Below are 18,602 nucleotides of genomic sequence, written 5' to 3'. Positions count from 1 at the left end.
TAGTTTTGGTCTGTGACATCCTCTACTCTGACATTTTTCTGTGCCATTTGTAGCATAATGAGAACCATTTAAACCAAGTATCAGAGGCTGAGATTCTAATCCTGTCCCCATAACTTGGTGGCTGTGTGGCTTAACTTCTCTCAGCCTTGTTTTTCTCATTTGTTAAATGAGAGAGAAGAAAACCTGCCACCTAAAAACTCTCATTTAAGAAATGAATAAAAGACCTGAATGAACAAATGTTGACTCTTAGAATTATGAATTAAAGTTACAAGGATGACCTTAACTAATCGTCATTGACTTGTTTTCTCCTGGAAGTACTGATGCGTTACTGCTTCTAGGGGAAAACTACTACTATTCCCCCTGGAAGCAGTGATGCAATCATCAGTGTGTGTGATCCTTCACCTGCGGCTGCTAGGGCAGTGGTGATGAAGAGGGAGAGATTCCCACTGTGAAGCATAGTGGATGGATAGGAGTACTTCGTCACGGCTCAGCCAACGTTGCTCAGATCCAGAGACTGACTTCAACAAGCCGGTCTGCACTAGTCATTGCACCACAAGGATCTGGTGGACAGTAGGAGTCAGCGTCTAAAGAAAACAGGGCTGGAAAATAAAGAGACATAAGAACAAAAGTACTGAGTTAAAACAGGATAACAGGGGACAGGCTGAGGAAACTTCTGGAGTGGCAAGCCAATATCCACAGCTGGACCTGTTTAGATGGACAGGAAGGGATCACACAGATACTCTCTCACCCAGCTCACCTTACTAGTCATGGCACATGCTTGAAAGCCTGCCATGAAACTGGAAGATCTGGGAGGCCAGCCCAGTTTTCAAACTCAGACTTGCCAAACTGGTGTCCTTCCTGAGGCTCTCAACCTCAGAGTTAAGGAATGTGTTACTAGCAGTGGTTAATGTGTGAAAGTGTGTAAATGTCTTATTTATATATGTGCTTTATTTACTTATATAAATTAGAACCGAGTTGAGTTTGTCTGAGTGATAACTCCTCTCCTACTGGTATTCCAATGGTTTCTTTGAATTAAAGACAAAGAGTGGGAAAACAGCCAGTGGTCTAGGAATTGCACATAATCTGAGGATTACTCATGGGTGTGACATGACATTAGGGAACTTAACCAGTTATAGAAGGAAATGGTGGGAAATGAGTGCTGGGGCCAAGAAAACTGAGTAGCCTCATGAAAATAACATAAGAGACAACATGGAATAGCTGTTGAAGGCCTGCTATGTATTTCAGAGAATCTGGGGAGGTACGAAGACTCCAGTGCTCCATGCTCACAATGGCAACAGAAGGAAGAATCAAGCTAATTACAGATGGTCCTACATAGCCCTGGACTAATGATCCATCTGATTCTGATCATAAATCTTTTTCTCCCTAAAAGAGTTCTAATAATTTTATAATCTGGCTTCACTCATTTGGAATTTTTTAAACAGTAATATTCAGATACTAACTGCAGGAACAGAGAGGTACTTCAACCAATTCTTTTTTTTTTAAGTGATTCAATTACAATTTACGTATTAACAACTTCTGGTAGCCAGCCTCCTAGGTGCCTCCCAGTGATCCCCCTTTCCTGGGTATTCATGCCCTAGTGTAGTCCTTTCCGATATCCTACCAGCTTTGGTCTGTGTGACAAATAAAAGATGGCATAAGTGATGATGTCTGCCTTCCTACAGTAGGTCATAAAAGATACTGCTGCTTTCATCTTGCCCTCTTGGACCACTTGTTCTGAGAGAAGTTAGCTGCCACGCTGTGAGAACACCCAAGCAGCCCTATAGAGAGTTCCACCTGAAGAGGAATTGAGGCACCCATTTTTCAGCCTCACAAGTGCACCATGTTGGAAGCAGATCCTCCAGTGCCAGTCAAGCTTGCAAATGACTGTGGCCTCGTGAGCGTTCCCAAGCCAGAACCTCTCAGCTAACCCACTTCCAGAAACCATGTATGATCATAAATGTGTTTTGTTGCCTTCGGTCATTTAATTTGGGATAATTTGTTATGGGAAATAGAAAACCAGTATATAACTCATGTGCTAATTACAAATTACTATTATCACTCATTCAAACCAGAAACCTAAGGACACTTATTTTCTACAACTTAGAAAATATTTAATAAAAATTTGTTGCTCATTCCCCAAAAATAGCCCAAATAAATTTCAGGTTTTGTTGTATTTATGTGAATCTGCCCTGACTTTGACCAACTGGTATATTATTTATTTGGGATTAGAGTCAGTTCTCCATTGGTGGCCTCCCAGAAACAAGTCATTGGGAAGCTAGTCTAGTGTATATTTGGGTATATTTTATGATGATATCTAGGCTGTCATTTGGGACATGAATTAATAAGTTATTGGTGATTATTTAAAAAGCCACAGAGTCTCATCAAAGGAATTTATTTTCATCTCATGAATTTGGCAAAAAGTTTTTATGGTACCAGGAGGGAATGAGCAGCAAAGGTAATCTCTGGGTATTTTTAACACATCTAAAATAGATCAAAAGGTTTCAGGATCATTCTTCCTGTCTAGCAGAAGTTAGACAGAAAATATAAAACTCAAATTATTATTTCTCACCATGGGAAAGGTGTGAACAAGAAGCAGTGTCAAAAGAAACTTGTTCTGCTTAGGCCAGTACATTATCCTGAGAGACTACAGTCCCCGTTTCCTAGGGCTTCATGACTTAGTTGGATCTGTGAGTTCCAAGAACATCTGACATAGCAACATCTGGGAGGCAAGAGAAAAAACATATTCCAAAGCAAAATATGAACTCTGTTTAGATTGGTCCCATCCTGAATTATATGTTCCCTTTAATCAGTGCAAATAAGCAAAAGCTAGCAATATTTGCAAAGGTCTTAGTTATGACTTACTTTCCTCCAGAAAGAATTGTACCCACCAATTACTAACTGGGAAATGAAAGAAACCAAACTTTAATCAAGATTGTTACCCAAAGACCAAAGAAAAGTAGGTCATCCAGAGGATATTTCCCAAATATTTCAGCATAGTTTTTTTCCCATATACTGCCACAGACCCTTATTATCTGATGAGAATTTCCTTATTTTTCATCCCTCCACTCCCAGGAAGCCCCTTCTGATATCTAGACTACGTGAAGAACTCTCCTCTCTGCTCTCCTCCATACAATAAGAATTTTGAAGGCCTGGTTCTGTCTAACTCGTTTTAGGGCCTCAGTGCCTAGCACGGAGCCTGGCACATGGGAACAAATTATATTTGTTGACTTAAAGTATGTTGAACTTATGATTTTCCTATCATAACATTCTGCTCTTTCTCTGGCAGTGCTTATTTGACAATTCCCCTTGATGTATTTTCTCTGTCTATTCCCTTTTATAGCTCTCATTCTGAAGGTTTATATTTTACTGTTTGGATCAGCAGCAGGCAAAAAAAAAAAGGACAAAAATCTCTCCACATTTCTTTCCAGTCTGTGAGAATCTTACAACTCAAAACACTACCATGTAAATTTACACCCACTAGGATGGCTATAAGCAAAAGAACAAAACAAAAACATATAATAGCAAGTATTGGTGAGAATGTGGAGAAATTGGAACCCTCATACATTGCTGGTGGGGATGTAAAATAGTGCAGCCACTGTGGAAAACAGTTTGCCAGTTTCTCACAAAGTTAATCATAAAAGTACCAAATGACCCAACAATTCCACTCCTAGGTATATACCCAAGAGAAGAAAAAACAGATCTTCAAACAAAAATGTGTACACAAGTCTTCAAAGCAGTACTATTCACTATAGCCAAAGGTGGAGACAATTCAAATGTCCATTAACTCATGAATGAGTAACAATATGCTGTATCTCCACACAGCGGAATATTATTTGGTCATAAAAAGGAATGCAGTTGTAATAGATACTATAGCATGGATAAGACTTGAAAGCAGTATGTTAAGTGAAGAAAGCCAGTTGCAAAAGACTAACCATTACAAAATTTCATTTATATGAAATGTCCAGAACAGGCAAACCTATAGAGACAGAAAATAGATTACTAGTTTCTTAGGTCCTCGGAGAGGGTGTAAGGATAGGTAATTGATAGCTAAAGGATAAAGAGTTTCTCTTTGTGATGATGAAAATGTCCTAAAATTGACTGTGATGATGGTTGCACATACCTGTGAATATACTAAAAACTATTGAATTGCACATTCTAAATAGGTGAATTATATGGTATGTGAATTTTTATTATTATTATTATGATATAAGGTCTTGTTCTGTCTCCCAGGCTGGAGTGCAGTGGCACAATCTCCGCTCACTGCAGTCTCAGCCTCCCGAGCTCAAGTAATCCTCCCACTTCAGCCTCCTGCGTAGCTGGGACTACAGGCATGTGCCCTTATGCCTGGCTAATTTTTTTTTTTTTTTTTTTTAGAGAAGGGCTCCTGAGCTCAAGCAATCTGAGCCATGATGCCGGGCCTTGGTATGTGAATTATATCTCTAATAAAGCTGTTTTTAAAAGAAACTACCATGGGCCAAACGTGGTGGCTCATGCCTATAATCCCAGAACTTTGGGAGGCCAGCGTGGGTGAATCACTTGAAGTCAGGTGTTCGAGACAAGCCTAGCCAACATGGCAAAACCCCATCTCTACCAAAAATACAAAAAAATTAGCCGGGCATGGGGGTGTACACCTGGAGTCCCAGCTACTTGGAAGGCTGAGGCAGGAGAATTGCTTGAACCCAGGAGGCGGAGGTTGCAGTGAGCCAAGATCACACCACTGCACTCCAGCCTGGGCGACAGAGTGAGGTTGCCCAAAAAACAAACAAACAAACAAACAAACAAAACACTACCATGTAGCATGAGGGAATTGTGGTGTTGGAATCGTTCTGTATCCTGTTTGTGGTAGTAGTTACAAGACTATGCGTGTGTTAAAATCCATAGAACGCTACACTCCCAAAAAGTAAATTTTACTGTATGTTTGTAAAAGTAAAATAAAGTAATAAACCTATTATGTGCCCCTTTAGCTGGAATCGATGGTCAACTTCACTTGAGACTGGTGCAGCTAATTAAAAATTTCTGTGTAGGTGCAAAGAGAGCACTCAGACCCAAAGAACCAAGCCTACACCTATTTCCTTAGCTGCATTCTGCAGCAGAAATCCAGATAAACACAGAGAGATTATCATTTATGTAATCCTGTCTCCACTTCATGCTTAAAGCAGAGTCATTGATTCAGTGGTCCAAGCTTTCATTCCAAGCCCCAGTAACCTCTGATGATTTCTCTGAATTCTCCATTGTACATGTACCAGATACTGAACTTGATCTGTCTCTGTAGAATAAATCAGCAATGGAAAAAAAATTATACAACCCTTCAATTCCAAGTCTTCAAAAGATTCCCCAAGACTTGCAAATGGGAAGTACTGTGGGATACTGCATATTTACCAACAGGAGCTCTGCATTCTGGCTTTTGGTTGAGGTGAGGAGATTTCAGGAGGAGCAAGTACAGAAATGGTGAAAAAAGAGACAAGATGTGGAAAGTGCTCTAGTGTCATAAGGAGAAAGCGGAAGACTCCAGAGACAACTGCTATCAAAGATCGGAGAAATTCCCAAACTGGAGAAGGTCCTGGAACAGGAGCAAAAGCAAGAAACCTCTTGGGTTCAGCAGGTCCTGGGCTGTGGGTGGTCGGGGAGACACTCAAGAGCCCAGAGCATTTTAAGGCCATCACTAACCACATGTAAACAAAGTGATATTTGTAGATGTTCTCCATAATTACGGTCTTTCTACAACATGGTATTCGGAGTGCATTCATAGGTTCAAGTTGGGTGGGCTCCCTATTCAGCAGGTTGTATTTTACCAGCAGCTGAATGGGATTTAATATTAGGTTAAAAGACACTACCAAAATAGTAATAAAATTTAGACCCTCCATGCTAAGATCAATGCTTACTCTTGAGTTATAGAAAACTTGTGCAAAAACCACACCCGCCACCTATACTCTTCTATTTTCTTGGTTCCGCCTACCTTATAGTCATCTTTTATCTACCCCCACCTCTAGCCCTAAAGCTCCTAATACTCCACTAATCTGTCCCTCTGAGGATGGGCTCATTGATATATTTGCTGCAAAATCGCCTTGTTTTGTAGCCGCCCTTTTTCCCATGGGTAATGCATATATCTGAACCTACCCCACATACTCATTCACTTGGAGACTAATTTGAAAGATCTGATTCCCAGAAATCTGTTTTAATATGAAGCCTATAAAACTTACATATGACTTTCTGTGTGTCAGTCAAAATTTTTTTAGCTCTCACTGCAATAACCTCTCAACAGTGGGGATAGAATGAGGATAAAAGATACATGAACAAATCATTGCTAAAACATTTTGAGAGCTTTCACCTGAACTAACTTTGAGTGTTAGTTTAAAACCACACCAGGAAACCAGGCCGGATACACAGACCTTCTATAACACGCTAGCCCTCATGTTAGTATTTGGCCCTTATTGGGTGAGGCCATGCTGCTCCCCTCTACTGACGGAAAGAGTCTTCTACTGATGGGAAGGAGAATACTTTCCCATGGATTTTACGTCAGAACTCTCCTACAACATATTGAGTCATCTGGGACACTTCATTTAGCATCTCTGGGCTTCAGTCTCCTCATCTCTGAAATGTAGAGGGACAGGTAGGGTGGGGGGAACTAAACCAGGTCATCATGAACATCCCTTCCAGTTCTAACATTCTGTGACCATTTCACTGGTGATAGGGAAGCCTCAAGTCCTAATATCTGCTGAGTCATTCTGTCTCAGGCTTTGGATTCATCTTCCATTGCTCTGATTGAAAAATGATAAACTCTGTGGTAGGGATGCATGTCCCTGGAATGTACCAGTAACCAGAGGCACAAAGGTCCCTAAGAACAGGGACCACCTGTATTAACTGGGATTCGGTATAGCAGCATATAATGGAATGCCCAAAATAATTGAGACTTAAACATAAAAAAGTTGTTCTCCTACAAAAAAAAGAAAAAAAAAACCACACATGAAGAAGAAGGCAACGTACACAGAGACTAAGATTCCTTCTAACCTTCTGTTCCACCACTCTCAGTGCATGGCTTTCATACTTACAGTCCTGGATGACTACTGAAGCTCCAGATACCACATTCAAATTCCAGGCAGCTGGAAAGATAACGGAAAAAAGGCTAAATAGGCACACTTTCAGCAGAGTCACCTCCCTTTAAAGAGCCTTCCTAGAGATCCGTATAAAGTTTGCATTTGGATTTCAATGACCAAAATGCAGTCACAAGGCTACATATAGGTGCAAGGGAATCTAAGAAATGTAGTTTTTAAGTGGGCACATTGCTGCCCTCAGTGATACAGGAGCTCTGTTGATTGGGAATAAGAGAATGAATGCTGAGTAGACAACCTGCAGTATTAGCCACACTACTTTCATGTCTTCTGGAGTACCTGCACTGTCCCTGGGAGGAGCTTATTCAGTGCTGTTGATTTGACCTGACTGTCAGCAGCAGGTGATCTGATCTAGAAGTGGCTTTGCTTTCTGCTGGCATAAGCAAGCATCCTCTAGTCTGGTCCTCAGAACAGAGGCTGCGCATATAAGCATGGTTTTTCCAGTCTTTGAAATTACAAGTTGGTCAAAAACATTGATGTTCTCTCTTGGAAACCACAGCTATGTGTGAAAATTAAAAGAAGTTACTTCAATGTTCTAAGCTACTAAGACTTCTTAGTTAAATTAGAAATGAAAACTCACTGTGTCATTCTCTGTCCTCAGACTCACTCAGTGATTCTCTCACCTACAGATTCACACAGACCAATGGAAAGTAATTTCTTTTCTTCTTTTCTACTTTTTAAAATTGTGTTATTATTAATATTTTGTAGAGATGAGGTCTTGCCTTGTTACCCACGCTGGTCTTGAACTCCTGGCCTCAAGTGATTCTCCCACCTCAGCTTCCCAAAGTGCTGGGATTATGGGTGTGTACAACTATGTCTGACGTGATAGAAAGTGACTTCATCTGAAGGAGTGTAGAATCACGGATGAGTACCTGGTGTGCCTTAACTGTGCTACTGACCCATTCTCTCCTGAGGGTAGGCTCCATATACATATTCCCTCAGGAGAAGAAAGCATTCATGGACTGGTTCTTCTTGTCCAATCCCTGTATTTGTAAGAGTTCCTCGCCCATAAGAAAAGGAAAATGAGAAACAAAGTGAATTATGTAACTTGCCTAATTTTAGAGGCAGAGATTAGGTAAAATTTGGTTCTCAACTCCCAGTATACTGTTCAAATCAATACAACCCAAACTATATTGAAAAAATATATATCTACTATTGAGAACCAAATGTTTAAAATTATGAAGGATTTTCAATTGCTATCTGCACTGATTTTGTTATCCAGAATTTTGATTCTTGATTTTATCTTGCCTAGGTCCCTGTAACAGTCATCAGTTTAATTCAATATTTATTGAAAGCTTACTCAGTGATCAGTAACATGTTATGAGGGAGATAAAAAAGGATCATAAGATAAGGCCTTATAATTCTATTGTATTGTTAAGATATATGACCATGAATTAATGAAGTTAATTTTCAAATAAATATACAAACGACTGTCTATCTATGTGAGTGGTATCTCTTCTTAGGAAGCATTTAACCCAATGATGGTGTTGTTGGTCAAAATATTTTTAGAATTCATATTTGGGAATTATTTTCAATAGCTGAACCAAATTATCTTAAATGTCCTCAATGGCTGTTCAATGTTTTGCTTTAAGAGTGGATTTTATTTGGGGGAGAAAGTCAAAGTCATTCAGACCTGAGTCTGATAAAGCAGATTTGAGTGGTTTGGTTTCCTGATAACATTCAGTCAGCCCAGGATGGCCTTCTTCTAGGCCTCTTTTTCCACAATAAAAAGAGAGTGGTTCTCAAACTTGAGTGTGCATCAGAATCACTTGGGAGACTTCTTAAAACACAGATTTCTGGGTTCCAATTTCTGATTCATCAGGTATGGTGGAGAGGCCCGATATTTTATTTTTAAATTTAATTTTATTTCATTTCAATAGTTTTTGGGGAACAGATGGTTTCGGTTCATGGATAAATTATTTAGTGGTGATTTCTGAGATATTGGTGCACCCATCAACTGGGCAGTGTACACTGTACCCAATGTGTGGTTTTTATCCCTCATTCCCCTCCAACCCTTCCCTACAAGTCTCCAAAGTCCATTATATCATTCTTATGAGGCCTGGGATTTTATATCTCAAATGAGCTCCCAGGTCAGGCTAATGCCACTGGTTAGGGAATCACAGTTTAAGAACCACTGCTTTAAGACAGTTATTTTAGGTTTTTCATTGCATATAGCTGCACTTAATCTTTTCAGATACGGATCACCCCTCCTCTCAAGGAGCTTCCTTCTTGCCTCTTATGCTGTGTCCTGGGTACTTCATGGCCTTGCACATTCCAATTAGGCAACTGGATGTGTGCCCGAAGCCCCTACCACAGAAGGGATCACTTTTAGCCACAGCCACAGAGGATGGTACTAAAGCTTATGACAAAAAGCGCCCACGGGCATTTCTATAATTAAAACTTGAGCCTTGCCCAGCGCTGAGGAGTGTTACAGAAGGTTAAAGCCAGAAGGGGTGTTAATTATCATCTAGTTCAATTCCCTCTACCTCCTCTCCCCTCATTGGAGAGCTGAGAGAAGCAGGGCCCAGAGATGCTAAGTCCAGTGTCCAATATCACCCAATAAATTACAAAAGAGTTATTATGTAGAGTCCATGAGAAAGCGTCACAGTCACCCTCTAGCTTCAGAGGGCAGGGTAGTGATCTCACCCTGTCAAAGCCAAATGCAACATGAGGTAGGTCTGATATGATGTATGTATCCCCCAAATAACAAATAATACAAATCTGATAGCATGTTTCTACCCTAAACAGTCGAGCAGTTTGGGGTCCATAAAAAAAAGTATAGTACTTTACCAATGTGGGTTTTACTCCTGTCATAAAGCCATGTTGTTAAGACATACATAACCAAATACTCATTTTTGCATGCAGTGGAGTGTGCCAGAGTCTGAGTCCTGCATTCAGTTGACTCTGTTAGCATGTAATCAAAGCGACATCTCCTGAGCGCAAAAGACAGCTACAGCAATCCTGAAGAGAAACACAGCTTTGCCACTAAAATAAACCAAACAACTAGTCAATATGCCTTAATCTCACAGCCTAGGTCTGGCTCACCTATGGACCATAGATATGGCCAATCTCATTTGAATTGTCACTGAGAAAATCTAGCCTTAGGAAAAGTTAAAACTTGTAATGATACCAATCCCTTAGAGTGGTAGATTGGCAGCAATCAGCGAAACATTAAAACTTGGCTACAGAACACTGAAATATGCTAGGTAGGTGCTGTGGTTTGAATATATGCCTCTCTCCAAAATTCATATGTTGGAACTTAAATTCCATTGTGATGGTATTAAGAGGTGAGGCCTTTAGGAGATGATTAAATCATGAAGATGGAGCTCTCATGGGAGGGATTAGTAACGTTATAAAAGGGCTGCAAGGAGCTAGCCAGGCCCTCTTGGCCCTTCCACCTTTCCACTGTGCTAGAAAACAGCCTTCCAGAGGACACAGCAATAAGGCACCATCTTGGAAGCAGAGACCAGACCCCCACAAGACATCGAACATTTCTGTTCTTTATAAATTCCCTAAGTCTCAGATATGTTGTCATAGAAGAACTAGTTCACTAATACAGTAGGTGAGCTACTTAAAAGAGCATTAAAAAAAGTCAAAGAGAGAAAACAGCTAGTCTTAAAATGCTATGGGGCTTAAGTCATTATTTCTCACTCTTTTTAGACACCGCAGAAGATCTAACTCTTAACCTGGACCTATTCAAAGATAGATGTTGAGAAACACAGATCAAAGGCTCAAAAGCTTCTGAAAGTGATCAAGTAGAATATTTTTATTTTTAAATGTAAAATATCACCCCCTACTTGTTGCGAAAAAGTGGGGTGGAGGAAGTAACACCATTATTCATCCCCTCTATGGTGAAATATTCCTTATACTTAAGATGTAGTAGTCCACTCCATCTCCAATGATACATCTGTTTGTAGCAGATGATGGGGAGGTGAAGTGAGGGGCAGCTAGAATGCACATCCTCTGACTTTCTTTCTTGTAAACATTCACAGTGTTTACATGGGATCAGAGAAATGGCCAATAAACCAAAGGGGTTGATTTGGCTGACCCCTAACAGTGTCTTAAGCATCAATACAGTCAACATGTGTCCCAGTTTCTTTCAAATTGATACCAATTGATCGAATGACACTGACATTTTGGAAGCAACAGTCAAGGAAGAGGCTGCTGTGAAGGGTGAGTTGGAGAGCGGCAGACAGAAAGACTGGAGTTTTGGGAAAAGCAGAACCTGGGGAAGCTTGATTTCTCTGTCTCACTCCCTGGAATCGGCTGGATTTCCGATGGTGAATTAGGTTTGCAAGCCCCAGCCATAGGTGCCCAACACCCTGTTCCATTTGCTCTGCCTCGAAGTATTCTTCCCTGCCATCCCTACCCCTGAAGCCCTCTTTTTGGCCTCCAGAATCCTGCTAGAAACTCTCCTCTAGAAAACCATCCTGACCAATCTACCTACTGGCTGTACCTCCAGCAAACTTTTAGATACATTTCCTTAGAGTGGGTCCAGTGCATTCTTGAATGTAAGCATCTTACCCTCCCCTGCTTCTAGTCTATCAAAAGCTGCTCTTTTATTTCCCTTATGGACTCTGTCCTCATCACTTTCCCTGTTCTTCCAGCTTCTCCCCTTAGCCCATGGGGTGCTAACTGTTTAGGTTCCAGGAAAAGGCTGCCGATCTGCACTCCTTAACTGCCCCTGTATGTTAGGGCTGAGTTGGTCTCAGATGCTGCTTTCTTGCAGGCTGAGAGAGCTTGAAAATAGAGGTCTGGGAAAGGTCTGAAGAGTCCTAAAAAACTCACAAGGGCAGGCGTGCATGGTTGCTATGGTTACCTGGCAGCTTGGTTGTCTAGCCACCTCCTCCCGACAAGGCAACACTTCTCTGTGAAGCACAAAGAGAAGATGCTTAAACCCAATTCACCCCAAGAGCCGGGGGAGCAGTGACTTAGTCACATCGTCTGCTTGTCACAATGTCAACAGCAAAGTTAGGGGTCACCGGGGCTGTGAGGGGAGCACACATGGAAAGCTACTTTGTGAATATTTAAGATTAGAATGAGATTAAACAGCCAAGCCAATGTGCCCTGCACTCTCTGAATTTTGTTCATTTTTGCTTGAACTAACGCCACATCTGTCAGTGTGGTTCTTGCAGTGCCTGGCAGCCAAGCACATGGGCACACACAGGGCTTGGCAGTGGGGAAATGGGCTGAGACCCAGTCAGGACAGTCTCGTCTTTCTACCTGAGCCTCAAACTATGCTTTTCCAGGCTCCAGATGGTGATCATGATTGTTAAAAAGCAACCATTATCCCTGTTAATGAGGATAATAAAACTAAACAATTCACAAGCACCGACAACATATGGAACATCCTCCAAAACACAGATTTACCCAGCATTATCAGGAAATGAAGTTTTCCACATCAGTAAATTTTCTGGAAAATTAGGTCTTACCTCTTTTTTTAATCTTCAGTTTTTTTTATTTCAACAGTTTTTTGGGAAACAGGTGGTATTTGGCCACATGAATAAGTTCTTTAGTGGTGATTTCTAAGATTTTTGGTGCACCCATCACCCAAGCAGTGTACCCTGTACCCAAAGTGTAGTCGTTTATCTCTTGCCACTGCCCACCATTTCCCCTGAGTCCCCAGAGTCCAATGTATCATTCTTATGCCTTTGTGTCCTCATAGCTTAGCTCCCACATATGAGTAAGCACACATGATGTTTGCTTTTCCAGGGCGTACCTCTTTAGCTCTGATATTTTTTTTCTGAAGATATTAACCAGTTGAGATGGAAATACATGTCAAACATGTAATACATTCTCCCATCTTGCTAAATGGTATAACAAATACTACATACGCCATTTTTCCTGGATCTCTCCTTATGAACATGGAATGAACCACAGGGCTGGGGAGAGGTCTCCATTCATACCATCTTTGGGTCTTGATTGGGACAGTTAGCCCACTTCGCCTTGACCTAGTCAGCTGTATTCAGGTCTCTCTGCACTTGACAGTAAGCTCCTTAAGAAGGAACCAGGCCTTCCCTATCCCTCACCTTCATCCCTTACAGCCTTGCCACTCAAGAGGTGGCCCTCAGAATAGCAAATCAGCACCACCTAGAAGCTTATCAGAGAAGCAGACTTTCTGGCTCCATCCCAGACCTACTTAATGAATCAGATTCTGAATTTTAACAAGATCCACTGGTGATTCATATGTGCATTGAAAGTCAGGAAATATTACCCTCCAGTTGTGCATGCCAGCTTGTCCCTGACCAGTTATATCAGCATCACCTGAAGTTTCTTGTTAGACACAGAACTTGGGGCCTGGTACAGAATCAGAATCTCTGATAAGTGAAACTCAGAAATCTATTTTTATCGAAATCTACAGGTAATTCTGATAGAGTATCCAGCCCTAGGCCTTGCTCAGGGGAGGTACTCAATAAGTCTTTATTAAATTTAATGGAATTCTTATATTTGTGTTTTGTGGTTATCCTATCTCCTGGATGAGCAAGGTGAAAGGTGTTCATCCTTTTGTCTACGTAGGTACAATTCCCATTTCTGATTTTCTAGCATAGTGACTAAGATCTCTAGCTTCACTAGTGAAAGAAGCCAGATACACTATGTAGATGTTTTATGATTGTATTTACATGAGACATCCTGAATAGACAAATCCACAGAGACATAAAGTAAATTAGTGGTTGCCAGAGACTGGAGAGAGGGAGGAATGGGGGAGTGACTGCTGGTGGGTATGGGGTTTATTTTTGGGGTGATAAAAATGAAATGTGAAATTAGATGGTGGTGATGGGTACACAACTTTGTGAATATACTAAAAACCACTGAATGTACCCTTCAAAAGATAAAGTTATGTGAACCGTATCTCAATTTTTAAAAGGTCTCAGGTTTTAGAATCAGGCCACCTATGTTCAAATCCTGGTCTTGCCACATAGAGGCTATGTAATCTTGGACATGTTAATTAATGTCTTTGAGACCCAGTTACATTGTCTGTAAAGAGAATAACAAAGTGCCTATGCCAGAGGTTTGTTATGAGATTTAAATAAGATAATCTTTGTAAAAAGTGGCATGTGTTGGCTGGGCGTGGTAGCTCATGCCTGTAATCCCAGCACTTCGGGAGGCTGAGGCAGGCAGATCACCTGAGATCAGGAGTTCAAGACCAGCCAGGCCAACATGATGAAACCCCATCTCTACTAATAATACAAAAAATTAGCTTGGTGTGGTGGCGGGCACCTGTAATCTCAGCTACTCGGGAGGCTGAGGCAGGAGAATCGCTTGAATCTGGGAGGCAGAGGTTGCAGTGAGCCGAGATCACACCATTGCACTCCAGCCTGGGCAACAAGAGCAAAACTCCATCTCAAAAAAAAAAAAAAAAGTGACAGGTGTTAGAGCTCAAGACACACCACCCCACAATATGACTGCAGGAGACCAAAATACACCACCCCAAAAATAGACCTTTTTGGCATATCATTTTGAGCAGGTTATTTTGAGAAATTGCAGACACAGGGTAGCTCTGAAAAGTTGCCCTTTTGTAAAGGAAATTTACATTTATAAAGGAAATTTTTATTAGTAAAGATGTCTGTACCAGGAAGAGAGCTACTCCAGGATAACTTTTATCACCTGAGAAACTTTTATCTTCATAACAAGACAATCTTTGTTCACCATGCGTTTCTTCCCCTCATTCTTTTGTAACTAGTATGCATACCCCGCAGAAGCCCCAACTCTTATTCTTTAGTGTAGCTCAGCATGCTGTTATAAGCCTCAATCATCTCACCATTTCTTTAAGTCACATTTTTGTGGGACTCCCATGCATACACTATTAAAATGGCTTTTCTCCTGTTAATCTGTTTTATGTCAATTTAGTTTGTAGGCCAGCAAAGAACCTAGAAGAGTAGATGAAAGCAATTCTCTTCCTACACTGGTACGTCACAAGTGCTAATACATTTTTCCTGCTGTAAGGGTGAAAAAAATGTGTAATGCCTTTTTGATCACCCATCACAAGGATTACAACCAACACTCCTATAATAAAGGACAGATTAATAAGAGGCAAGCATTACAAATTTATTTAAAACCAAAATGTTATGTCACACAGGAGACTTCAGAAATGCAGACCTAAGAGCTGGGCATGGTGGTGCCTGCTGTAGTCCCAGCTACTCAGGAGGCTGAGGTGGGAGGATAGCTTGAGCCCAGGAGTTTGAGTCCAGCCTGGGCAACGTGGAAAGACCCTGTCTCTTAAAAGAAAAAAGAAGGAAATGAAGAACCAACGACCCAGGGGAAAATATTGATTTTTTATGCTTGGTTTCAATGAAGAATGGAAAGCTGTGTAAAAATGTGATTGGACAAAAGGGTATGAACTAACAGCTGTAGACCCAGGGTGTTGGGAGAGGAAGCAGCAAGGCCTGTCCAGATTCTTCTTGACCTCTCTGTGTAACACTCTGTCCTCCATGCATAGGACAGAACATCTGTCACATAAAGAAGATCAGAGAGTGAACTTTTTAGGTTTTGTGGCTTGCTTTGGGGAGAGAAGTTTTAGTTTCAGTGACCTGCTTTAGGGGAGAGGAATTGTATGACTCACTTCCAGAAAGAAAGACAGGTGGGAGACAGGTCAGAAAGACCTTGCTTCTGAGACCCTTCCAATCTTTTTCAATTCTAAGTATGTAGCACACCAAAGCACCATATTTTGGAGTATCGTGTTCTGACCTTCGAACTGCTCATTTTGAATCCAACAATTCTTAAACTTTAAAATGCATAAGAATCACCTGGTGAGCTTCAAAGAATGAATGCCCTTGGATTTTCAGATTTGTAAGTCTAGAGAGTGGCTTCAGAATCAACATTTTTAATATGCTCACCATTCTGATTACAGATGGTCTGGAGATGACACCATGAGAAATAGTATTCTAAACTCTTGTCAACTGGAAAAATAAACAAGGTTTTTAAATTATTCATTTGTTTCCCATTTAGAATGTATAAACTGGAAAGAACATTGCTTCTACCCTTACACCCCCCAAAATTTTGGGTAATCTACAAATTTGTTCTTCTTGAACCTATCAGAGAGCTGAGGTTGAAAGGGAAACCAGCAAACCCAAAATCTAAGGAAACACGGACATCTCCAAAGGGAGACAAACACAAGCACTTGATTACCAAGGGCAGAGGCCACTGGTCCCAGATAAGGATAATTCAATGAAAATTTTTAGCAAATTGCTAAGGGCTGAGTTTAGGCTAGCAAGAGACTATTAAAGCCCTGGGGACCCAGACAAAGGAGAATTTACCCCTTCTTGCAGGCTTTTCCCCACAGACCTTACTGAGTACACACAAAAAAGATCGGGAGCAGGACAAGAGACTTCAGATAGCATCCCATGAGCTGCAAGCCTGGGAGAAAGTAACAGCTGCCCCCACGGGAAATGCATAAAGCCACACTTGGATCTTTGTCCCTGATATCTCCCCTACGGAACAAAAGCCTTAAAATGTTGGTGGAAGGCAACAATCCCTGTCGCTCTTAGAGCACTGATAAAGAAACCATTGCACCTGGGAGAAGAAGAGAGGTGGGGGGCAAACTCTCCAGCTATAGGAAGAAGCAAGTATATGTTTCGGGCCCAGACCTACAGCTAACGGTAGAAGAGGACCACTGAGAAAGCCCCATCCCCAAGACTCAGAGACACAATGCCTGCCTATACCTGAGACTTCTTTTTAAAATAATTTCAGGCCAGGCGCGGTGGCTCACGCTTGTAATCCCAGCACTTTGGGAGGCCAAGGCGGGCGGATCACGAGGTCAGGAGATCGAGACCACGGTGAAACCCCGTCTCTACTAAAAATACAAAAAATTAGCCGGACGTGGTGGTGGGCGCCTGTAGTCCCAGCTACTCGGAGAGGCTGAGGCAGGAGAATGGCGTGAACCCGGCAGGTGGAGCTTGCAGTGAGCCGAGACTGCGCCACTGCACTCCAGCCTGGGCGACAGAGCGAGACTCCATCTCAAAAAAATTAAAAAAAATAAAATAAAATAAAATAATTTCAAATTTGATTTTAGATTCAGGGGGTACATATGTAGGTTTGTTATACATGAGTATATTGCTTGATGCTGAGGTTTGGAGTATGACTATTTCTGTCATCCAGGTAGTGAGCAGAGCACCCAACAAGTAGTTTTTCACCCCTTGTTCCCTCCCTCCTCTCCCCTTCTAGTAGTCCCCAGTATCTATTCTTGACATCTTTTTTTTTTTTTTGAAACGGAGTCTCGCTCTGTTGCCCAGGCTGGAGTGCAGTGGCGCGATCTCGGCTCACTGCAAGCTCCGCCTCCCGGGTTCACGCCATTCTCCTGCCTCACCCTCCCGAGTAGCTGGGACTACAGGCACCCGCCATCACACCTGGCAAATTTTTGTGTTTTTAGTAGAAACAAGGTTTCACCATATTGGCCAGGCTGTTCTTAAACTCCTGACCTCCGCAATCTGCCTGCCTCAACCCCCCAAAGTGCTGGGATTACAGGCGTGAGCCACCGTGCCCGGCCTTGTTGCCATCTTTATGTCTATGAATATCTACTGTAAAGCTGCTACTTATAAGTGAGAACGTGCAATATTTGGTTTTGTTGTCCTGTTGTTAATTTGCTTAGGAGCACAGACTCCAGCTGCATCCATGTTGTTGCAAAGAACATGATTTTATTCATTTTTATGATTGCATAGTATTCCATGGTGTATATGTACCATGTTTTCTTTATCCAATCCGCCATTGATGGGCACCTAGGTTGATTCCACGTTTTTGCTATTGTGAATACTGCTGCACTAAACATACTAGTGCATGCGTCTTTTTTGTAGAATGATTTATTTTCCTTTAGGTATATACCCACTAATAGGATTGGTGAGTCAAATGGTAGTTCTGTTTTAAGTTCTTTGAGAAATCTTCAAACTACTTTCCACAGTGGCTGAACTAATTTACATTCTCACTAAGAGTATGTAAGTGTTCCCTTTTCTCCACAGCCTTGCCAGTATCTGTTACTTTTTTTACTTTTTAATAATTGCTATTCTGACTGATGTGAGATGATATTTCATTGCGGCTTTGGCATTTTCATTTCTCTGATGATTGGTGATGTGAAACATTTTTCACATGTTTGTTGGCTGCTTGTATGTCTTCTGAGAAGTGTCTGTTCATGTCCTTTGACCACTTTAATAGGGTTATATGTTTTTCACTTGTTGAACTGTTTAAGTTCCTTATAAATTTTGGATATTAGACCCTTGTCGGATACATTGTTGCAAATATTTTCTCCCATTATGTGGGCTATCTGTTTATCCTCTTCATAGTTTCTTTTGCTATGCAAAAGCTGTTTAGTTTAATTACGTCCCATTTGTCTTTTTTTTTTTTTTTTTTGCGATTGCTTTTGAGGAGTTACTCATAAATTCCTTCTCAAATCTAATGTCCAGAAGGGTATTTCCTAGGTTTTCCTCTAGGATTTTTATAGTTTGAAGTCTTAGATTTAAATCTTTAATCCATCTTGAATTAATTTTTGTATGTGATGAAACGTAG

General features: G+C 41.2%; 1 long non-coding RNA gene across 1 annotated transcript in view; it reads right to left on the bottom strand.

Annotated features, from left to right (window-relative positions):
- Positions 1–18,602, bottom strand: part of LOC105740581 — a 46,786-nt gene that overhangs the window by 8,139 nt on the left and 20,045 nt on the right. Inside the window, exons 2-5 of the long non-coding RNA XR_001116629.2 lie at positions 7,690–7,732; positions 7,389–7,608; positions 7,009–7,100; positions 403–599 (exon numbers count right to left, since the gene is read on the bottom strand). This is a non-coding gene — a long non-coding RNA (uncharacterized LOC105740581). The remainder of the gene's footprint in view (positions 1–402; positions 600–7,008; positions 7,101–7,388; positions 7,609–7,689; positions 7,733–18,602) is intronic.

Source organism: Nomascus leucogenys, chromosome 12, assembly GCF_006542625.1.
Source record: "Nomascus leucogenys isolate Asia chromosome 12, Asia_NLE_v1, whole genome shotgun sequence".
Classification (NCBI taxonomy): Eukaryota; Metazoa; Chordata; class Mammalia; order Primates; family Hylobatidae; genus Nomascus; species Nomascus leucogenys.
The sequence above is the reverse complement of the archived record's forward strand: the minus strand, read 5'-3'. Positions and strand labels throughout refer to the sequence as shown.